We start from the raw sequence: 23,472 nt of genomic DNA, 5'->3' as shown, positions 1-23,472 counted from the left end.
CCAAGAGTCAAGTTTCTTCCTATCTTTGGAACTCCAGTGCTTGAGGGATAGGCATCCTCAGCATGTTGGCTTTTGTCCTCAGCCTTGTATCCTCAGGCTCACAAAATGTCTATCACTGTTCCAGGAATCACACACTGACATGACAATATTGAGAGACAGAGTCAGAAAAGGGAGCTCCCCTCCCCCACTACATGTCCCTTTTAAAGAACAAGCAAAGAGCTTTCCCAGAAGTTGCCAGAAGTCTTCTCATGTCTCATTGGCCAGAATTATGTCACATGTCCATGTTTAACCAGTCATTAGGGTGTGGAATGAGAATCCCATGATCATGGGCTGTAGGCTGCATTCCTTGAAGAATATGACTACTCAGACACAAAAATCAGGGTACTCTTGCCTGGAAAAAAGGCAGTGAGTTGACAATAAATGTCTCCATCACAGTTAGTTTGCCTTTCAATATCTGTACGGAATTGCTCAAATGTCAGTTGTTTATTTATTTATTCCCCTAAACTATTTTGTTTTGCCTTAATGTGTTTCTACAGCCTTAGTTAATCTGGCATGAAAAGTCATGCTATTTGCCATTTTCTGTGTGTGTGTGTGTGTGTGTGTGTGTGTGTGTGTCTGTATCTGTGTCTGTGTGGTGTAACAGAGAGGGATTTTGAGGCAGGGAGGGAGAGACAGAGACAGGGAGAGAGGGAGAGAGAATTCAACTTCTTGATGGCAGCCTTTTTTAAAAAAAATTATTTATTTATTCATTTTGGCTGTGCTGGGTATTAATTGTGGCAAGCGGGATCTTTAGCTGCTGCATGCAGACTTCTTAGTTGTGGCATGCATGCAGGATCTAGTTTCCTGACCAGGGAAAGAACCCCGGGCCCCCTGCATTGGGAGCACAGAGTCTTAGCCACTGGACCACCAGGGAAGTCCCGTTGGTGGCAGTCTTTATTTGGCTATCCTACAGAAATCTCAGACAATTTCAAAACTGAACGTATTTCCCCTAAATTAACATAACCATCAAGGAAGAAGAGGAATCAGCCCTGCCCCATGGAGATCACAGTGCAATAGCACCAGTTTACCCATTAACTATTTCCATTCCAACCCTTCTTATCTGCTTTCTCAACCTCAAGTAATCAGTGTCCCTTTGGACAATGCATGTCAGTCTACATCCTGGTAAGAACACACTTCAGCACAGTCAGAGCTCCACGGCTGGCCCTCTGCCCTTCATAGAGCCCTCATGGCCCCTCTGGCAAGATGTGGCCTTGCTCTGGACCATGGTCAGCTCCATTCTCCTGTCTCAGTCATGAAGGCAAAAAGTTTGTCATATCTCTTAACTCTTCAAAATGGACAAGTGGTCAATCAAAGGGGCCAGAGGCTTTGCTATTGGGATGACTCAAATCCAATAATAAGAAATTTTAAAATGCCTATAATTGTCATTTTTCACTAATTCAGACTGCCCTACCATGAACTGATAATAAAGAAAATCACCCCTACCTCATACAACCTTAAAAAGCAAATTATACAAAACTAGAGAGAGATGAGAAGACTCAGAGTAGAAGGGAGGGAACTTGCACTCTCCTCTCAAGCCCACCAAGCTTAGGCCAGATTCCTGGCATGGGGCCCCATCTAGGAAATGCCCCAAGTTGTTCACTTGCACAAGTGGGAGTCACATTTCCTCCCAGTGAGTTCACTGGCCCCGAGGGCACCACGGCAGGATGAAACCTTGCATCTAGAAGGAGCTGGCCTTCCTGTGACAGGCCCAGTTAAGCCACCAGCTGTGATCAATTATCCAAAAGGCCAGTCAGGTGCAGGCAGCTAGGTAGTGTGGGGGCTGGACTGGAATCTACCAGAAAGCTAGCAGACTCTTAGCTGCCTAAAACTTCAATTCAATTTGTATTTATGGAGCCCCTCTTAAAACTCAGATGGGTCTTATAGAAGCTCCTGCATCTGAGGGGTATAAGCATAGTATAAGGAGGTAGCCAAGATCAGGGATTGCCCTCTGAGAAGTTGTGCAGAGGCACATTGAGAACCTTTAGTTTACCTGTCCCACACCTATTTTCTGTGGGGTAGGGGGTAGAAAGAGTCTTTACGCCCTACAGACCAGTGTCTACTGTGCGTTTTCACTCAGGAGAAAAATCTTCTCTTAGGAAAGAACTTCAAATTCCTCTGCCTTGACGAGTCACTGACTGGTAACATATTTTAATTATTTTTATACAAATATCTCTAGGGAGATATAACCTTGAGTTTTTCAGTGGTTTTCAAACTCTGTTCCTCAGAACCATCTAAGTTCCACAGAGTTTCCACAAAGCCTGATTTAAGAGGAAGGCATGCCACAACTGGCTTCTGTATAGTATTACCTTCAATGTATTACAAAAAAAGTTTGTTTTTTAAAATTCTAAGCTAAAGAATTGAAAGCTTAATTTGGGGTATGGCCAAAAATTGGATAGATATTTTGGAGTGATGAGAAACTTTCTCAAAGCTCTGCAAGTTTCTTTGAGAAACTTTCTTGAAGCTCTCAAAGCACTGGTTGCTCACTGCATAAGGCCCCAACTAAGGTCATAGTTCTGGTTAGATCTAGAGAAACATATTGTTCCGACACCCGAGGTCAAAGAAGCCATTAAGATCAACTAAGATCTTGTGCTAGGGAGCCTAAATACACACTTCTCTAGTTCCTCCTCCACCTAAGCTCTGGAGAAAAGCTAGAATGCAGAAGTCAAATAGTCAAGGAAGTAAAATCAGATGTCAAACTGTGCTAAGAGCTTGATCGGAATTCTTCCTATAATTGAATCACCCTTGTTCTAGGTCATGAATGCTGTCTCTTAGCCCAGTCTGGATTTCAGGAAGCAGAGAAATACCATGCACTGCTTCCTTCTGTTAGGGCATCTGTACATTGGAACCCATTCATCCTTCCTGTCCTGCCTTGAAGATATTAGTGGACAATGTCCATCATTCATTACTGAAAAGTGAAGATAGTTGTCTATTAAAATCCAATTTAACATATTATGATGACTTTTGTCACCAGGAAGCATATAGGCAGTGAAAAATTCACCATCTTGCTATTAAGTTTATTCTCTGCCACGGTTACCATGCTACATGAGGGGTAGAAAGTGGAGCAAGACTCAGTCCTTGTACCCAAGTGGCTCACAGTCTAGTGGAAGAGAAAAAAATCTAATATAATTCTAAGAAAATTGCAACTGGGTACATAAGGTGGTAAGAGCTAAATAATAAATGAAAGCCTGAGATAGGTATTTAAGATGAGGCAGTAGAGAAAAGGGGACTGTATTCAGAAAAAGGAACATTAAGTAAAATAAATGAAAAGAGACTCACGTCTTATAAATATTCTGGTGAAATTTCAGAGTACCAAGGATAAAACAAAGATCCCCAAATTTTCCAGAGCAAAAATAGAAAGGCAACTAGAAAGTCCAGGAAAAAAATAAATGCTATAAGAAAGTAAGGGTAGCAAGATTTTGTGCCACTGTATGATGGAAGCTTTCTCCTTTAGGTATGTGAAATTTTATCTTTTTTCTTTATAGGTCCAGTCACATTCTTGGGACTATGGTCAATAATTTTTATACAATCATGATATTGTTAGGATATTTTATTGCTGCAGCAGTCAGAATGAGCTAGGTTATACTGCAAATGACCTCAAGTCTCAGATGCTTCTAACAATAAAATAAAGAAAATTACCTCTTGCTAACATTAAATGTCTGTCATAGATCAGCTGAGGCTCAGATGTATGTTATCTTCATTTTGGAACCCAGACTTTGTTTGGAACATTATCAATTTCATGGCAGACAGAAAAGAGACATGTGATCCATGTCTCTTAACACAATGCCTAGGAATGACATTCATCATTTTCACCCACATTTAACTGGCCAAAGCCACTCCTGAGTTCAACACAAGGGATGTGTATAATCTTCCCACAGGGAGAAGCACCACAGGGCTGGAAACCAAAATACTTGGTAACCACAAACTCTCCCAGGCCTCATTTCTGGTATTCCACTATTCAGTACAGTACCCTCCTCTTCCCATATGCTGAACACACTCACCCCTTCTCTAAGAGAGACAACTAGAAGTCCCAAACAGTAACTCGGTCTTCACCTTTACTTCTAAGGTAAAGGCCAGGCCAGTATCTCCAGGTGATATGAGACCGTCTCTGTATCAGGTCTGGATATAGCTCCTTTTGATCCAAGGCTGTAGGAACAAAGGAGAACCTATCTGCCCCTCACATACCCAATAGGCAGTGATGGAACAGGGACAGGGAAACCATAATAAACACTCTTATTTGGAAAGGTGAAAAATGGGAGACACACAGATGTCACCAGTTTCTACATATTCTAAAATCCCCTTGGACAGCTGTTGTCTGGGAGAAGGATGTATTTCTTGATTAGGCCTTGAATCGACTCCCTGGGAATAGCTCCTAGACATTTTCCTCCCTAATCCTTGGACCTATTTTGGGGGAAGACTTTCTTTTCCACTATTCTCTTTGACTGCATCTCAAGAAAGCACTGTAGAACATGATCTTCTGGAGGCTGAAAACTTTCTCCCCCTTCTCCCAGCTCAAGCAGGAAGGATGAGGGAAAGGCAAGGGTTGTTTTAAGTCTTGAACAATATCTTTCAATGTAGGCTAGTGGCTCTCTTGGTGGTACAACGCTTTCAACTTTTAGCTTCTTACCTATTTCCTATCCTGTTTTGAAATATGCCTCTATAGACATATTTAATTGCTAGTACCTCATATCTATCAGATTTCCCTAGGAGATCCAGGCCTTAATCTCTTCCCCTTGAGCCTTTTTGTCTGTTTCAAAGGATTTGCTGGATGCCATCTTAATAGGTTAAAAAGTTTCAATAAATGACATGCAACAACCCCTTGATTCGGTCCTTGACACGAAGCTAAGTTTTAGTAGGACTTTGTTGTTCAAAGATATTCTTTGTCAGTGTTTTACTGAGTGGAAATGAGAATCAGTTGTGTCTTCCAAACCATAAAAATTCCCCAAGTTTCTGGATGCTATCTTTTTTCTCTGCTTCCAAAATGACCAATTCTTTTTGAGCTCATCTCTTTCCTGTCAGATGCATACAAAAGCAGCCAACTGAAGCTGCTAACATGCTGTTTGCCCATGTCTTCTCCTAAAACTACAAATTTATTAAGGAGATGGATCATTATCATTCCACCTCCAATAACAATATCCTTGCTTTCCACTAATGAGCCCTGGAGTCAGTGAAACTTACTTTTGCTGTTGTTGTTGTTACAACAGCACCTAGTGTCCACTAAGAATACTCAGGATGGGCTAACTTATGCCAAGGTAACAAATGGCTCCAAAATTCATGGCTTACAACAACAAAAGTCTATTTCTTACTTTCATTACATGTCTATTGTGGGGGTGGCCACAGCTCTACTTTATGTCACTTTCATTCTAGGCCCAATGCTGTTGGGGCAGCCACTAGTTGAACACTTATGATTTCATGGGAGAGGGAAAAGAGGCAGTGATCCATGTGTTAGCACTTAAAACTTTTGCCTGGAAATGGCACATATCATTTCTACCCACACGGGTCAAAGCAAGTAATATGATTGCTTTTGACTTCAACAGGCAGGGATATATATTCATCCCACAGGAAGGAAAATCAGAATATTTAATAATCAGTAATATAACTTACCACAATTACTCTTAATTTTAGAGTCAACAAGTAGACAAAGCTCAGAAGATAATTAAAGTTAAACGCTATAAAATGGAAGCACTGAGATGAATGGATAAAGAGGATGTGTATATATATACAGTGGAATATTACTCAGCCATTAAAAAGAATGACATAATGCCATTTGTAGCAACATGGATGGACCTAGAGATTATCATACTAAGCGAAGTAAGTCAGAGAGAGAAAGAAATACCATATGATATCACTTATATGTGGAATCTAAAGTACAACCCAAATGAACATATCTACGAAACAAAAACAGACTCACAAATATAGAGAACAGACTTGTGGTTGCCAAGGGGTAAGCGGTGTGGGGGAAGGAAGGATTGGGAGTTTGGAATTAGCAGATGCAAACTAGTATATATAGGGTGGATAAACAAGGTCTTATTGTACAGCACAGGGAACTAATATATTCAATATCCTGTGATAACCCATAATGGAAAAGAATATGAAAAAGAATATACACATGTATAACTGTCACTTTGCTGTATAGCTGAAATTAAACACAACACTGTAAATCAACTATACTCTAATAAAATTTCTAAAAAATGGAAGTGCTGAAAACCTTAACCACATGAAAAGAACACAGTTGGCAAAAGTGAGGTCAAAGTGTGTGCAATCTACCTCTTAACCAGAAGTCCTCCCGCATATCCCTGGCTCAGCAGACTTTATTTATCCAGTACTCATGGTGATTATATAATTTATCATCTAAATTGGCATACCCTTGAGAGTGAAAGTTGGTACTATTAATAATCACATCAAAAAAACAGTTTAAAAACAGACACTGTCCTGTGCAAACCAGGATGTGATTCCCTACCTGAGCTACCTGCTCAGCTTAAGGTCCCAATTACAGACTTTGCAGTATGAATTCTCAGTTGTAGAAAAACAAACTCTATGTGTCAGTTTTAGGTTTGCAGCACACAAGTGAGGAGTTGCCAGTACAATGTTTTGCCAAGATACAGGGTTGAGTATGCTTTTTTTTTTTTTTTTTTTTTTCCGGTACGCGGGCCTCTCACTGCTGTGGCCTCTCCCGTTGTGGAGCACAGGCTCCGGATGCGCAGGCTCAGCGGCCATGGCTCATGGGCCCAGCCGCTCCGTGGCATGTGGGATCCTCCTGGACCGGGGCACGAACCCGTGTCCCCTGCATCAGCAGGTGGACTCTCAACCACTGCGCCACCAGGGAAGCCCTGAATGTACTTTTTTGACTATTGTTGCTGGCACCTAGATACCATTGCCAGCTATTCTACCTTTCTTTTGTTTTTTTTGCGGTACGCAGGCCTCTCACTGTTGTGGCTTGGGGAGCACAGGCTCCGGACGCGCAGGCTCAGCGGCCATGGCTCACGGGCCCAGCCACTCCGCAGCATGTGGGATCTTCCCGGACCGGGGCACGAAGCCGTGTCCCCTGCATCGGCCGGCGGACTCTCAACCACTGTGCCACCAGGGAAGCCCTTCTTTTGGTTTTTATGACTAGGAATTAGCATCTGTGGAAGAGTAAACTTCAAATGGTGTGCTTTTGGATGAGGACTTGTATCAAGAGAGTCACATGTCTATTTTGTTATAGAAGTTTTCACTTGCTCAACAAATATTTATTAAGAATGTTTTACATGACACTTGGGCTACGTTGGGGACCTTACTTATAAGCAGTGTGTTCTGACTCCGGATGCATGAGCTCCAGGTAAATTTTACATGTCAGTGACTTTTCTCCCTGACTATATTTTAGACTTGAGGGCACAGCCCATCCCTCATTCTTCATATTTCTCGCAGAACCTGGCACAGTGAGTGGAAGAAACTTCAGAATATTTGTTCCTATGAGTTAGGATCATATTCTATTTCGTTTGGGACTTTGCAGGTACTTGATTATTGTTCAATGAGTGGATATTTATTGTGTAATTGATTTCTTCAGTTCTTTTTTCTTGGTAAAACAACATCCAATTCCCCACCCAAAGAGAAATACTCAAATGCTTGAGGAAGTCCAGTTTAGTTTGCTTCAGAAGTACTTTTATCTGAAAAGTTGGGGGCTAAACTGAATTCCTCTCATGGAGCAACACTATCTTGCTCTTCTCAAAATCAGTGACCTTATAATGGAGGCCAAGGGGAAAGTGTTTTTTTCTCTGTGACACATTTAGCACAGCCTTATTAGAAATGAAGCACATTATGGAATTTTCTTTCAGTCTTCTGAGATGTTGGTCAGGAACCCATCATGACTGGGTTGCGCAGTATTTATGAAATTGTCAACTCAAGGATCACATCTGCTCATTTTTTTTTTCACTCTGAAATTACTTCACTTAACAGAGGGGGTGAATTTGGCTGTTCTGTCATGGATTTAAATGGGCTGCACCTCATTAGTGTTGCCAGCATTTATTTAATAAAATCAAATCAGAATAGCATTTAATTTAGTTTTAATAGGATAGTTAATGTATGTTAACTAAATATCGATTATTAAAGTGAAGAGTGCTGAGGTGTAACAAATATGTGAGATATAAATCTTGTTGCTATGCCATTAACTCAGAATTACATAAGCAATAAATGTCTAATTACACTCAGTAGTGATGAGTTTTAAGTATTTATCGAGATTCAGTAAGATCAATGTTATAGACTTGTGGTAAAGGCCACAGCTGAATTAACTCCTTCATTCCTATTTTCATCAGTCTCTGCCATCTTTTATTTTATCGGGTGCTGAACTGGAGGAGTGGTGGTGAAGGGAGGGAGGTGATCCAAGCACAGCACATTAGATCATTCCAGACTGGTCAATAACAAGAATATAAGGATGACCATTTTCTGATGGGCTGGGATTCCAGAACTTTGAGTAATGGAATCATTGATTTCTAAGGTTCTTTTTTAAAAAATTTATTTATTTATTTATTTATTTTTACCTGTGTTGGGTCTTCGTTGCTGCATGCGGGCTTTCTCTAGTTGCGGTGAGCGGGGGCTACTCTTTGTTGCAGTGTGCGGGCTTCTCACTTTGGTGGCTTCTCTTGTTGCGGAGCACGGGCTCTAGGCATGCAGGCTTCAGTAGTTGTGGCATGCGGGCTCAGTAGTTGTGGCTCGCAGGCTCTAGAGCGCAGGCTCAGTAGCTGTGGCACACAGCTTAGTTGCACCGTGGCATATGGGATCTTCCCGGACCAGGGCTCTAACCCATGTCCCCTGCATTGGCAGGCAGATTCTTAACCACTGTGTCACCAGGGAAGTCCTAAGGTTCTCTTCTTGAAGATAAGTTTGGAGATTCAGCATGATATGGCAATATAGTCAGACCATTGGAGTAACATAAGGTGAAAAATGAGCCCAGAATCAATCCCATCTTAGGGGAAGAACAGAAGATCACTTACACATTGTGAATCTAGGAGTCATTACTACTGCAAAAATATCTATCCTACTTCTCCTTCACACTGAAAATCATTATGCAGTTATTCCTTTGGGTTCAAGATAGTATTACTTCTTTGACTCCTAGATTATACAGGATGGCCAAAAAGTCTGGAAATATAGGTAATAACACAAGATAAATGGATAATTGTTATAAAAAGACAGAATATGTTCAATGACATTACATAATGTGCTCACTGTGTTGTCCCTTGTTAAAGAGCCGTATCTCAATGCATTGTGCAAAACTGCAAGAAAAACAATTTATTAATTCAGCATTTCTATCTCTGTACATGCATATGTGTGATATATTGCCTTATTTGTGTCTCTGATTTGCACTGAATAAACCTGTTTCTTTATTGTGCCCCAGAAGAAGTAACCAATGGGTTCAATCTGTAAAAAAGTAATTTATCTGTGTCACTAGATTTTATGGTCACTCTGCATTTTAAGCTAGTAATATACAGCTTTCCAACATCGTGTAGAAAACTAATCAAATTATTTACTTGGGCATAATGTCATGGAGAGACATTGGCTTTAGAATGAGACACACCTGAATTTGAGGTCTGTGTTATGTTCCTAGTCATATAAGCTTCTGCAAATTACTTAACCTCTCTGGGCATAATAATATTGACCCCCTAATGTTATTGGGGGGATTGAATGCAATGTATAAAAAGTGCTCAGCATAAAGTTTCCTACATTGTCTGAGATAGATGTTACTCTCCTTTATTCTTCCTTTTTCTCTCCTACCCCTTTCCCTACCTCCCATCCTATTTAACTGCTTTTAATGCACTAACATTATCTCCACTTCTTTCTTTTAGAGGGGAGTACAGAATGCTAATTTTCACATGGGTGTAGGGCTTAGTGCTATAGAAGCCAGAGGCGGGAAGTGGAGGAAAGGCAGAGAATCATAGAATGAGAAGGGGACAGAATACTGGGAACATAATTGCTGTTTACATTTCTACTCTGGGCCAATCTTGGCCTAGCTCAGCCTCCCAAGGGACTCCAGCTTTGGAGGTTGCAGGCAACAGGTTGTTCTGTAGACAGAGGTTAAGTATATCTCAGAGCAGCTGCTTTCTCTACTGGACTTCCTTGGGGGCAAAGCCACTGCCTGCAACTGTGCATTCCTGGGCTAGGCAGGATTGAGAAGGAGACATCAGAACCTGCATGGGGGGTAAGCACTGGTCTCTGGGTTTATAGAGTTGTTCGTGCATCATTAATTTATTCATTCATTGAGTTATCAATCTGCAACATTCCCTGGAAGCTTCCCTTGTTTCAGGACCTCTGCTAATCTCTGTGGGTAGAGAGGTGATACAGAGAGGCTCTCTTTGTACTTAGGAAACCTGTGCCTGTTACAATATTTTCCAAAGGAAAGAAATCATTCAAATTCTCACCTGCAAAGTCAAACTTGGTGAATAAGAAATTTGACTTTCTCCTAGAAAATTTAGTATCAGAAACTATGGGCATATATTTGACCCCCTCCCCTTTTGTTTATTTCTCTCCTTGTTAGTGAGACTTGGGTATAGGAATCCAAGGATGGAAGAAGGTCTAATTATCCAGGCTCTTTTCTTTTGTCTAGTTTCGTGGTCTCCTCTGCTAGTTATAATCTCCACCAAAAGTTGAGCAAGAGAAGAAGAATTAATTAGGTAAATTTCAATTTATTCCTTCTGTCAACAAGCAACTATTTTCTAAGTTTCCTACTATGGACTCAGTGTTCTTCTAAGCTCTATAGGGAATATAAAGAGACAGGAAATATTCCCTGCCTTCATGGGGTTTTCTCAGTCTAGAATGAATTTCTCAGAAAGAAACAAAATTCACTTGTATGAAAAGACAGAAACCAACTGTGTACTAAGCTTTGTGGTTCTAACTAATATGAGACCAGAGATTTTTTTTTTTTCAGAGTTCAAGGCAAATGTTTAATGAATCATGTTCAAACGCAAGCTAGTAAAGAAGCACAGTGCACTAGGTTCTTCAGGTAAAATACTGAAGGAAGGAAAAGAAGGAAGAAATAACTAAGTTCAAGGAATATCACGTTCTTTTTTTAAAAAATTAACTGTCGAAACAAATCTCTGAGACAGGCATTATCCCCATTTAATCTATGTAAAAACAAAGACACAGAAAGGAGGTAGTCATATTTCTCAATCGCTCTGTAATCACATAGCAACTGAGTACTGAAGCGTGAATTTGATTCTGAGACAAATTGGTTTCAGAGCTTTCTCCCATACAGCATAAAGGGACACCAAATGGGGCCTGTACCAGGTCTTGATAGATGGGTAGTGTCTGCCTCAGTGTGCAGGAGGAGGGCAAACATTTCAAGAAGCACTAGCCATTAGGAGGACAATGAGGAGGCTGATGAGACCAACATGGACTGGGAATAATGGAAGAAAATATTTTATTTAAAATTAGCTGTATTCCCTGGCACTTTTTCAGGAGAATCATTGATCTTCTTTATATAGTATACTTTTGTATGGGATACATAAATACATTTCTTTTAAAAAATTTTTTTAAATTAAATTTTATTTTTTATACAGCAGGTTCTTATTAGTCATCCATTTTATGCACATCAGTGTATACATGTCAATCCCAATCCCCCAATTCATTGCACCCCCACCCCCACCCCCCGCCACATCCCCCCTTGGTGTCCGTACGTTTGTCCTTTACATCTGTGTCTCAATTTCTGCCCTGCAAACAGGTTCATCTGTACCATTTTTCTAGGTTCCACATATATGCGATAATACACGATATCTGTTTTTCTCTTTCTGACTTATTTCACTCTGTATGATGGTCTCTAGATCCATCCACATCTCAACAAATGACTCAATTTCATTCCTTTTCATGGCTGAGTAATATTGCATTGTATATATGTACCACAACTTCTTTATCCATTCATCTGTCTACAGGCATTTAGGTTGCTTCCATGTCCTGGCTATTGTAAATAGTGCTGCAATGAACATTGGGGTGCATGTGTCTTTCTGAATTATGGTTTTCTCTGGGTATATGCCCAGTAGTGGGATTGCTGGGGTGTATGGTAGTTCTATTTTTAGTTTTTTAAGGAACCTCCATACTGTTCTCCATAGTGGCTGTATCAATTTACATTGCCACCAACAGTGGAAAAGGGTTCCCTTTTCTCCACACCCTCTCCAGCATTTGTTGTTTGTAGATTTTCTGATGATGCCCATTCTAACTGGTGTGAGGTGATACCTCATTGTAGTTTTGATTTGCATTTCTCTAATGATTAGTGATGTTGAGCAGCTTTTCATGTGCTTCTTGGCCATCTGTATGTCTTCTTTGGAGAAATGTCCTTTTAGGTCTTCTGCCCATTTTTGGATTGGGTTGTTGGTTTTTTAATATTGAACTGCATGAGCTGTTTATATATTTTGGAGATTAATCCTTTGTCTGTTGATCCATTTGCAAATATTTTCTCCCATTCTGAGGATTGTCTTTTAGTCTTGTTTATGGTTTCCTGTGCTGTGCAAAAGCTTTTCAGTTTCGTTAGGTCCCATTTGTTTATTTTTGTTTTTATTTCCATTACTCTAGGAGGTGGATCAAAAGAGATCTTGCTGTGATTTATGTCAAAGAGTGTTCTTCCTCTGTTTTTCTCTAAGAGTTTTGTAGTGTCCGGTCTTACATTTAGGTCTCTAATCCATTTTGAGTTTATTTTTGTTTATGGTGTTAGGGAGTGTTCTAACTTCATTCTCTTACATGTAGCTGTCCAGTTTTCCCAGCACCACTTACTGAAGAGACTGTCTTTTCTCCAGTGTATATCCTTGCCTCCTTTGTCATAGATTAGTTGATCATAGGTGCGGGGGTTTATCTCTGGGCTTTCTATCTTGTTCCACTGATTTATATTTCTGTTTTTGTGCCAGTACCATGTCTTGATTACTGTAGCTTTGTAGTATAGTCTGAAGTCAGGAAGTCTGATTGCTCCAGCTCCGCTTTTTTCCCTCAAGACTGCTTTGGCTATTTGGGGTCTTTTGTGTCTCCAAATTTTAAGATTTTTTTGTTCTAGTTCTGTAAAAAATGCCATTGGTATGGATTGCATTGAATCTGTACATTGATTTGGGTAGTATAGTCATTTTCACAATATTGATTCTTCCAATCCAAGAACATGGTATATCTCTCCATCTGTTGGTATCATCTTTAATTTCTTTTATCAGTGTCTTACAGTTTTCTGCATACAGGTCTTTTGTCTCCCTACATAGGTTTATTCCTAGGTATTTTATTCTTTTTGTTGCAACGATAAATGGGAGTGTTTCCTTAATTTCTCTTTCAGATTTTTCATCATTAGTATATAGGAATGCAAGAGATTTCTGTGCATTAATTTTGTATCCTGCAACTTTACCAAATTCATTGATTAGCTCTAGTGGTTTTCTGGTGGCATCTTTAGGACTCTCTATGTATAATATCATGTCATCTGCAAACAGTGACAGTTCTACTTCTTCTTTTCCAATTTGTATTCCTTTTATTTCTTTTTCTTCTCTGATTGCCATGGTAGGACTTCCAAAACTATGTTGAATAATAGTGATAAGAGTGGACATCCTTGTCTTGTTCCTGATCTTAGAGGAAATGCTTTCAGTTTTTCACCATTGAGAATGATGTTTGCTGTGGGTTTGTCGTACGTGGCCTTTATTATGTTGAAGTAGGTTCCCTCTATGCCCACTTTCTGGAGAGTTTTTATCATAAATGGGTGTTGAATTTTGTCAAAAGCTTTTTCTGCATCTATTGAGATGATCATATGGTTTTTCTTCTTCAATTTGTTAATATGGTGTATCACACTGACTGATTTGCATATATTGAGGAATCTTTGCATCCCTGGGATAAATCCCACTTGATCATGGCGTATGATCCTTTTAATGTGTTGTTGGATTCTGTTTGCTAGTATTTCGTTGAGGATTTTTTCATCTATATTCATCAGGGATCTTGGTCTGTAATTTTCTTTTTTTGTAGTATCTTTGTCTGGTTTTGGTATCAGGGTGATGGTGGCCTCATAGAATGAGTTTGGGAGTGTTCCTTCCTCTGCAAGTTTCTGGAAGAGTTTGAGAAGGATGGGTGTTAGCTCTTCTCTAAATGTTTGATAGAATTCACCATCTGGTCCTGGACTTTTGTTTGTTGGAAGATTTTTAATCACAGTTTTGATTTCATTCCTTGTGATTGGTCTGTTCATAGTTTCTATTTCTTCCTGGTTCAGTCTTGGAAGGTTATACCTTTCTAAGAATTTGTCCATTTCTTCCAGGTTGTCCATTTTATTGGCATACAGTTGCTCATAGTAGGCTCTTTGGATGCTTAGTATTTCTGCGGTGCCTGTTGTAACTTCTCCTTTTTCATTTCTAATTTTATTGATTTGAGTCCTCTCCCTCTTTTTCTTGATGAGTCTGGCTAATGGTTTATCAATTTTGTTTATCTTCTCAAAGAACCAGCTTTTAGTTTTATTGATCTTTGCTATTGTTTTTTTTTGTTGTTTCTATTTCATTTATTTCTGCTCTGATCTATATGATTTCTTTCCTTCTGCTAACTTTGGGTTTTGTTTATTCTTTTTCTAGTTCCTTTAGGTGTAAGGTTAGATTGTTTGAGATTTTTCTTGTTCTTGAGGTAGGCTTGTATAGCTATAAACTTCCCTCTTAGAACTGCCTTTGCTGCATCCCATAGGTTTTGGATCATCGTATTTTCATTGTCATTTGTCTCTAGGTATTTCTTGATTTCCTCTTTGATTTCTTCAGTGAACTCTTGGTTATTTAGTAATGTATTGTTTAGCCTCCAGGAGTTTGTGCTTTTACGTTTTTTCCCCTGTAATTGATTTCTAATCTCATAACATCGTGGTCAGAAAAGATGCTTGGTATGATTTCAATTTTCTTAAATTTACTGAGTCTTGATTTGTGACCCAAGATGTGATCTATCCTGGAGAATGTTCCATGCGCACTTGAGAAGAAAGTGTAATCTGCTGTTTTTAGATGGAATGTCCCGTAAATATCAGTTAAATCTATATGGCCTATTGTGTAATTTAAAGCTTGTGTTTCCTTATTAATTTTCTGTTTGGATGGTCTGTCCATTGGTGTAAATGAGGTGTTCAAGTCCCCCACTATTATTGTGTTACTGTCAATTTCCTCTTTTATAGCTGTTAGTAGTTGCCTTATGTATTGAGGTGCTCCTATGTTGGGTGCATATATATTTATAATTGTTATATCTTCTTCTTGGATTGATCCCTTGATCATTATATAGTGTCCTTCCTTGTCTCTTGTAACATTCTTTATTTTAAAGTCTGCTTTATCTGATATGAGGATTGCTACTTCAGCTTCCTTTTGACTTCCATTTGCATGGAATATCTTTTTCCATCCCCTCACTTTCAGTCTGTATGTGTCCCTAGGTCTGAAGTGGGTCTCTTGTAGACAGCATATATATGGGTCTTGTTTTTGTATCCATTCAGCAAGTCTGTGTCTTTTGGTTGGAGCATTTAATCCATTCACATTTAAGGTAATTATCGATATGTATGTTCCTATTACCATTTTCTTAATTGCTTTGGGTTTGTTTTTGTAGGTCGTTTTCTTGTCTTGTGTTTCCCACTTAGAGAAGTTCCTTTAGCATTTGTTGTAGAGCTGATTTGGTGGTGCTGAATTCTCTTAGCTTTTGCTTGTCTGTAAAGCTTTTGATTTCTCCATCGAATCTGAATGAGATCCTTGCTGGGTAGAGTAATCTTGGTTGTAGGTTCTTCCCTTTCATCACTTTAAGTATATCATGCCACTTCCTTCTGGCTTGTAGAGTTTCTGCTGAGAAATCAGCTGTTAACCTTATGGGAGTTCCCTTGTATGTTATTTGCCGTTTTTCCCTTGCTGCTTTCAATAATTTTTCTTTGTCTTTAATTTTTGCCAATTTGATTACTATGTGTCTCGGCGTGTTTCTCCTTGGGTTTATCCTATATAGGACTCTCTGCGCTTCCTGCACTTGGGTGGCTATTTCTTTTTCCATGTTAGGGAAGTTTTTGACTATAATCTCTTCAAATATTTTCTCTGGTCCTTTCTCTCTCTCTTTCCTTCTGGAACCCCTATAATGTTAATGTTGTTGCATTTAATGTTGTCCCAGAGTTCTCTTAGACTGTCTTCATTTCTTTTCATTCTTTTTTCTTTATTCTGTTCCACAGCAGTGAATTCCACCATTCTGTCTTCCAGGTTACTTATCCGTTCTTCTGCCTCAGTTATTCTGCAATTGATTCCTTCTAGTGTAGTTTTCATTTCAGTTATTGTATTGTTCATCTGTTTGTTTGTTCTTTAATTCTTCTAGGTCTTTGTTAATCATTTCTTGCATGTTCTTGACATTTGCCTCCATTTTTTTGGCGAGGTCCTATATCATCTTCACTATCATTATTCTGAATTCTTTTTCTGGAAGGTTGCATATCTCCACTTCATTTAGTTGTTTTTCTGGAGTTTTATTTTGTTCCTTCATCTGGTACATAGCCCTCTGCCTTTTAATCTTGTTTATCTCTTTGTGAATGTGGTTTTTGTTCCACAGGCTGCAGAACTGTAGTTCTTCTTGCTTCTGCTGTCTGCTCTCTGGTGGATGAGGCTAGTGCAAGTTTCCTGATGGGAGGGACTGGTGATGGGTAGAGCTGGCTATTGCTCTGGTGGGCAGAGCTCAGTAAAACTTTAATCCGCTTGACTGCTGATGGGTGGGGCTGGGTTCTCTCCCTATTGATTGTTTGGCCTGAGGTGACCCAACACTGGAGCCTACCCAGGCTCTTTGGTGGGGCTAATGGTGAACTCTGGGAGGGCTCACGCCAAGGAGTACTTCCCAGAACTTCTGCTGCCAGTGTCCTTGTCCTCACAGTGAGACGGAGCCACCACCCGCCTCTGCAGGAGACCCTCCAACACTAGCAGGTAGGTCTGGTTCAGTCTCCTATGGGTCACTGCTCCTTCCCATGGGTCCCAAAGCACACACTACTTTGTGTGTGCCCTCCAAGAGTGGAGTCTCTGTTTCCCCCAGTCCTGTCCAAGTCCTGCAATCAAATCCTGCTAGCCTTCAAAGTCTGATTCTCTAGGAATTCCTCCTCCCCTTGCCGGACCCCCAGGTTTGGAAGCCTGATGTGGGGCTCAGAACCTTCACTTCAGTGGGTGGGCTTCTGTGGTATAAGTGTTCTCCAGTTTGTGAGTCACCCACCCAGCAGTAATGGTATTTGATTTTATTGTGATTGCACCCCTCCTACCATCTCATTGTGGCTTCTCCTTTGTCTTTGGATGTGGGGTATTTTTTTGGTGAGTTCCAGTGTCTTCCCATCGATGACTGTTCAGCAGTTAGTTGTGATTCTGGTTTTCTCACAGGAGGGAGTGAGAGCACGTCCTTCTACTCTGCCATCTTGAAGCAATGCATAAATACATTTCTATTGCTACTCCACTTGGTGAATGCTACACAGAGTGACCCAAGTGAGAAGTAGCTCAATGGTATACTAACACCTTCAGTTTGGAATATTCTGTGATTTATGTGACTCAGGAACAAACAAATGCTTTCTGGGAACTGTGGACCTTTGAAAGTGAAGGGGTAGGGATTTTCCTGGTGGTCCAGTGGCTAAGACTCCATGCTCCCAATGCAGGGGCCCAGGTTTGATCCCTGGTCAGGGAACTAGATTCCACATGCCACAACTAAGAGTTCGCCTGCTGCAACTAAAGATCCTGCATGCTACAACTAAAGATCCTGCATGCTACAACTGAAAGATCCCACATGCCACAAGTGAAAGATCCCACATGTCACAACTAAAGATCCTGCACACCACAACGAAGACCCCGCATGCCACAACTAAGACCCGGTGCAGCCAAATAAATAAATATTTTTTTTTAAAGTGAAGGGGTAGTTTAACAATCGACCAAGAAGATATATAAATCATAAGCCTACTACTCCTAATGACCCTAGCCTCAAAACAGATAAAACAAACTTTAAGAGAATTACAAAGAGAGACTAATCCAAAATCATATTGGGAGATTCTAATATATTTCTCTCAGAAACTGATATATCAAGAAGAGAAAAGAAAATTAGTAAAAATGTAGAAGATTTCCAAGACATAACTTAAAATCTCGATCTAATGGTAGATATGGAATCTTGTTCCCAACAGACCAAGAATGCACTCTTTTAAAGCACCCACTTAACTTTTATAAAAATTGATAACATGCTAGGTCATGAGAAAAATCTCAACAAGTTTCAGAGAATCTATTCATATGGTCCATATTATCTTATCACAGCTAAATAATTAAATTAGAAAACAACAATAAAAAGACACTTGAAAACAACAAAAGCTGTCATACCTTTAGGGGAGAAATATACTTCTGAAAAACTCAAGTGTGAAGGACAAATATAAAAATTAAAATCTATTTACTACTGAATTTAAAAAATAGAACTACATTTCAAAATGTAGCTAAAAGCAGTACACTGTAGAAAATTTGTTGTCTGTAAATTCACTTCTGTGTCAATAACAAGTGAATTGGACTTTTCATGAAACTTGAAAAATTCTATTTTTCATGAGAAAGAAAATAATCAAGAATAGTCAATAGTTAAAACTGTTCTCAAATAAGAACAAAGAGTGCAGACTTATGCTACCTAATATCCAGGTTAGTTATAAAGTGATAGTAATTAATGTAAGGTATGGTGGTATTTGTGCATGGACAAATAGATCATCAGAACAGAACAGAGAGCTGAGGAATGAAACAAGCATATATGGGCCCTAGGTATATAATAGAGGAGGAAAAAATCAGATAAATCAGAGAGATGGGATAATAAATAACTGTTGCATTGGAAAAACTGGTTTCATATAAAAAAAGTAAAATTAGATCACTACCTCACATCGTACATAAAAGCAATCTCTCAATGGATTAATAACTGTAATCTGAAAAAAAACTTTAAAAAAATCAGAAGAAAATATTAGAGAATATTTTATGATCTCAGGGTAGGGAATGATTTCTCAAACAAGATAGCAAAAACTTAAGTTGAAACAAAAAGTGTATTAAACTTGACTACACAAATTTTTAGAAAGTCACAGTAAAATTAAAACATGAGGGACAAAGTAGAAGGCACAAATGTACTGTATTTTAACACATATGACAGATAAAAGATTATCGTCCAGAATTACCTATATTACCTATAAATACAAAACAATTTAAAAGAAAATCATCAAAGAATATAAGCAGTCAATTTTCTGAGAGGAAATCTGAATTAACAAAATAAAAAAGAAAATGGCACACACACAAATGAGTACAAGTAAATCTGGGAAAATGTGATTATGACGGGTGGATATATCAATGTCAGTATCCTGGATGTGACATTATACTATAGTTTTGCAGAATATGACCACAGGGAAACCTGGGCAAAATGTACAAGGGATCCCTTCATATTATTTCTTACAACTGAAAATGAATCTACAATTTTCTCAATAAAAATTTTCAATTAAAAATATGAAAAGATACTTATTCTCACTGGTAATCAAAGAAATTCAATTTTTAAGCAAGATGCTGTTTTACACACAGAAAATTGGTAAAAATTAAGAATCGTGACCATAACCAGTATTGGCAAGGAAGTGATTATTTAGAGAAAAGGGAATTCTAGTATTTTGTTTGTGGGAGTGTATTTGGAGAGCAATTTTGCAATAGCTCTTAAAATTGAAAGTGTGCATACTCAACAAATTCACTGTAGGTGTATATCCTGGATGTATTATTTTATATGCGCCCAAGGGAACATGTACAAGGATGTTATTGCAGTTGGTAATAATAAAAGATTGAAAACTACTCAAATGTCCATGAATAGAAGAATAGACAAATAAACTGTGGTATACAGTGGAATACTAGACAACAATTAAAATGAATGAACTAGATCTTTATGTATCAACATGGATAGCTCTTCAAGGCATAATGCTGACTGAGAAAATCAAACTGCAGAGTGTTACATACACTATGAAACCATTCACTGTAAGTTTAAAACGCACAAAATAATATTCTATATTTTTATCAAATAATATGTAACAAGATATTAAAATAAGACTCTGTTTCCCAGTTTAGACTGGGACCCCAAGGCAAAAGGCAGACATGCTCTCACATTTTAAAGAGGCACTGGGCTTCCCTGATGGCACAGTGGTTAAGAATCCACCTGCCAATGCAGGGAACACGGGTTCGAGCACTGGTCCAGGAAGATCCCACAAGCTGTGAAGCAACTAAGCCCGTGAGTCACAACTACTCAGCCTGCCCTCTAGAGCCCATGAGCCACAACTACTGAGCCCACATGCCACAACTACTGAAGCTCACGTGCCTAGAGCCCATGCCCCGCAACAAGAGAAGCCACCACAGTGAAAAGCCCACGCACCGCAATGAAGAGTAACCCCCACTCGCCACAACTAGAGAAAGCCCACGTGCAGCAATAAAGACCCAACGCAGCCCAAAATAAAGAAATAAAAAATAAATAAATTTAAAAAATATAATAAACTTATGAAATGATTCTCAAACCAGTCTAAAACTTTTTTTTAATTGTAAAACTACAATGTGATACAATTTTTCATTTATCATATAGGCAAAGATCAAAAAGTTTGGTAACATGCTATTGGCCAAAGTCTAGGAAAAAGGCATGCTCATACACTGCTAATGGAAGTGTAAACTGTTACTACCTCTTTGAAGAGCTATTTGAAAATGTCTAGTGACAATTAAAGTGCCTCTAATGTCCTCTGATATAGAAATCCAACTTTCAGGACTTATTCTTCATTAGATTGAAGTAACAGAGGTATAAGAGTACTCACTGCAGTATTGTTTTGAATATTGAGAAATTAAAGACTGGTTATATAATGTACACTATAGTATGCGAGAGAATATTATATACCCAAAAAAAGTAAAACAGGGCTTCCCTGGTGGCGCAGTGGTTGAGAGTCCGCCTGCCAATGCAGGGGACACGGGTTCGTGCCTGGGTCTGGGAAGATCCCACATGCCGCGGAGCAGCTGGGCTCGTGAGCCATGGCCGCTGGGCCTGCGCGTGGGGAGCCTGTGCTCTGCAACGGGAGAGGCCACAACAGTGAGAGGCCCCCCCCCCAAAAAAAAAAAGTAAAACAAATCAGTGTGTAAAACACAGTAAAGTTTGTTAAAGGTATACATGTGTGCTGTACACTTCTGGAACAAGGTAAATAGCAGTTACCTCTCAGAACAGGAAGGAACTGGGCAACTGGAGAAGAGAGACTTATTGTACTTTCACCATGTGCACCTTTTGAATTTTCTACCATGTGCCTGATTTACTGACCCCAAAATATGTGATTTTTAAAAAGTCAAAGTAGATACGAGAAAAGCACAGGCAAACTGATTAGAAAAGATCAAGAAAATTAAGGCTTTAGAGGTGTCATCATGATTCTCTGAGGTGAACTCAAAAACTAAACTCAACACTTATGTGGAACTGTTTTGAACTCTTCTGTAAAATCACTTGAAATCCACCAGATGGCACAAGAAAATACAGTGTGAACAAGACTGGAGAGGTTGGTGAAGGTAATAAACTGGGGGTGGTGAGAAACGGACTAACCAGAACAGAGCTTCACTCCAGATTGAGTCTTGATGCATTAAATTCCAGCCTAGCCATGGTCCTTGGGGGTATGATATTGTCACTTGCCAGATAGGTGATGCTAGGGAATCACCAAGCAGTGTTGTCGATTAGAAACATGGAATCATCTATTTATCATAGTCTCTGCATGAATGGCTTATTAAACATTCACTTCTTCAGTGTAGAATTCTTTTCTTTTTTTCTTCCTCCTTATTCCATACTTAATGCCTTATGAAAAGAGGTATTTGTTTCTTGGTAAGTCATGTTTCTTTAATTAAAGGAGGAGGATTGGAAGAGGTCTGTTGGAAAAGGAGAAACCTCTGGTTTCACAATATGCACTATTTATGAGGGTGCTTTGCTATTGAAACCTATTAGAGGCCAGCCCGGCCCGATTTGCCTCTTGCCTTCCCAGGAGACAATTACTGTCCTGCATAACAATTTGAAGCAAATATCGGATGTGGTCGAAAGAACAGTTGTGGCCCTCTCTCCGGCAACCGTTTCTGCTTAGATTTCTTAATTGTTTCCACCACTTCCTTTCCTTGCCTTGTGGCCTTCTGGGTTCTGCAGGATCCTAAGTTTTAACAAAAGCCTCCCATCCCCTCTGGAATTCACATGTGCTAGCAGACACTTCCGGGACCCTGGAGACACACGTGGCACCTTAGAGCGCTGCTTTCAGCCGCCACGTTCTTCCACTGCGCACGCACCTGGAAGTCTTTGCCATGCCATGCCTTCTTCTTGACCAGTGCGAAGAAGGTACAGCTGGTCCAGGCCAGCCTTGCCTCCCCGTCAGCACAGCTTTCCCTCCTTCCATGCCTGGAGTGCTGGTTTGTTCTTGGTTCCTCACGGCAGGGTCTTTGCCAGTTACTTTCTCCTCTCACCTTCTTTCAGGTTTGTCTCAGGTGTTGCCTTTGGGAGAATTTGACAGGTAAAACCGGACATCAAAGAAAGGAACTGGACAGGATGATTTTTTAAGGTGCAGTTTTCACACTGAAGTACCCAGGTAGGGAGATGTTTGGGGGACACTTAGGGTTACCACACTGGATAATCCACTATTTTATTTCCACTAAAATGAGAGACCAGCCCTGCTAGCCATACTGCTTCTGACCTGCCGGCAAGATGCTGGAATTGAAGGTGGTGGGGCAGCCTGGATCAGGTATTAGTGTGCAGGTCTAGGAATCACAGGAGTCTAACCTCAGCACTGTGACCTCTGTTTAGGAATACGTTTACTACCCTGGGCCTTAGTGTCCTCACCTCTGCAATGACAGTGTCAGTCAAGCCCACCTCAAAGAACTTGTGAAGAGGAATAAAATTAAGTAAGTTATTTAAAGAATCTCAAGGTTTTAAATGTTATGCATATATGGAATATCAAAACAGCAACTACAACCACAGTGGACTAAATAGGTTATGTTTGAGAGATATGTTGGTAAAAAGTTATGGCTGTGATGGGAGCTATGAAATATTTAGATGGTGAAGTTGGCTGGATGTGAGGTCAACAGAGCCTGAATGGCTTGACACAGTTAAGGCCAGCTGCTGGACAATAGGAAGTCACTACTGTTCCCTCCGAACTGGGCTCAATGCATGGAAAGCTCCTTCTGCCAGAGGTAAAGAACTGGTTGCCTTTTAGGCCATTGAGACCTTTTAGTTAAAATATCATGCCAAATGTTGATAGAGGCATTGCATCAGTGTTCCTTGCCAAAGAATGACAAACCAAAATCAAACACTTGTATTTCCCTAATTGTGTCTTAAACAATTCTGAGCATCTGCCAGTACTGTATCCTCATTCTTTTTCTTCCAATGGATTTACAAAGGTAGTTATTAACAAGTCTGGAATTGCACACACAGTTCTCTCCAAACCACTTCTTTTGCCAGAATCACCATCTATGCAAACCATCTCCCTATGCTCTT

Source organism: Mesoplodon mirus (genome assembly GCF_964341445.2).
Source record: "Mesoplodon mirus genome assembly, chromosome: 2".
NCBI lineage: Eukaryota > Metazoa > Chordata > Mammalia > Artiodactyla > Ziphiidae > Mesoplodon > Mesoplodon mirus.
The sequence above is the reverse complement of the archived record's forward strand: the minus strand, read 5'-3'. Positions refer to the sequence as shown.